Here is a 1,244-nt window from a genome sequence, read left to right as displayed (position 1 = left end):
TGAGGGACGTATTTCTGTTCCGCATACTTTACGAATTTGTCATTCAGTAGGGAGCAATCGAAAAGCGACATTACCCTTCTTTCAGCATCAATCACAGATAAAATGTTTTTTATCTGTGACACATGTTGTTTTGCTGTTTTCTCATCGTTTTTACCTCCATCCGGTGATTGTAACCAATTGGCAAGCATGACTAACACTTCAGGGTCAGGACTCTCACTGCTATCCACATCATCTTCAATTAAAATCACATCATCACATGTGCTTGAAGTCTCAGTTTGTTCAAAATCTTCCAAGTCCATTTCTTCATCTTCATCATTTCTCACAGTATCCACTACAGGTATATCAGGCATAGGTGGCTCTAATTCAATTTTCTTGATAGCAGCAGCTCTCTTTTCAATCATCTGAACTGAATAGGGCCTTTTGGGTTGTGGAAGAGCTTTACTTAACAAGGCCTTGTACTTTGATGACTTTGGACTGAAACCATGAACAGTTTGCAAATGTGCAGGTAACCTTTTGACCACTGCAGAACACCCTGCCATTGGACAACATCTCTTTTTGTGGTAATCCTTGTTGCACCTCTTTTGCCCGTGCTCATCAGCGTTTGTTTTCCCTTTCCTATTGCCAGCAGCTGCACTCTCTGCAGTTGAAAAGGAATATTTCTTACGTAAATTAAACCGCAATACTGCAGCACGAGCTTGATGTTTCGGCCAATCATGCACTTTTAGCAAATGCCTTGGCAGATGAACAACCATCTTATGACAGTAGGGTACTGGGCATTCTTTTTTAATCCTCGCTTTGCTTGGACGCTTTTTCTTTTTAGACTGGTCAGATTTGTTCACATTGGTATCAGTACATCAGTTAAAGCAGGCAAAAGTCAATCTGACTCATGTAACATTCCAGAAAGTTTAAAAGCTATAACAGCTAACTTAGAGAAACGCCTTGAAGAAGTAAATGCAATGTTGTACGACCTTAAAGAGGCAAACAATAAAACTGTTGAAACTTACACTCGTGTGGTCTCTGAGTCAGGGTCTAGTAATAAGAAGGACTACGGGATTAGAAAGCGCAAATTTAAGAACAAAAAACACACAGAAAGACGAAAGAAAACCCGCAAAGACATTGGAGCTAGGAAAACAGAATCCAATAGAAAATACATAAAGAACCTCTCCAATTTTGAACTTACAAATGATCAGATAAATCTGCTCTCTCGTGGATTAAAATTTGTCCCTACGCCTACAACAAATGAA

General features: G+C 39.5%; 1 pseudogene; it reads right to left on the bottom strand.

Annotated features, from left to right (window-relative positions):
* The window catches only part of LOC140929959 (uncharacterized), a 5,877-nt pseudogene extending 5,036 nt beyond the window's left edge, over positions 1-841 (bottom strand).
* Positions 842-1,244: the final 403 nt, after the last annotated feature.

The sequence above is a fragment of the Porites lutea genome, chromosome 3 (assembly GCF_958299795.1).
Source record: "Porites lutea chromosome 3, jaPorLute2.1, whole genome shotgun sequence".
Classification (NCBI taxonomy): Eukaryota; Metazoa; Cnidaria; class Anthozoa; order Scleractinia; family Poritidae; genus Porites; species Porites lutea.
Note: the sequence above shows the minus strand (reverse complement) of the source record. Positions and strands in the feature narration are given on the sequence as shown.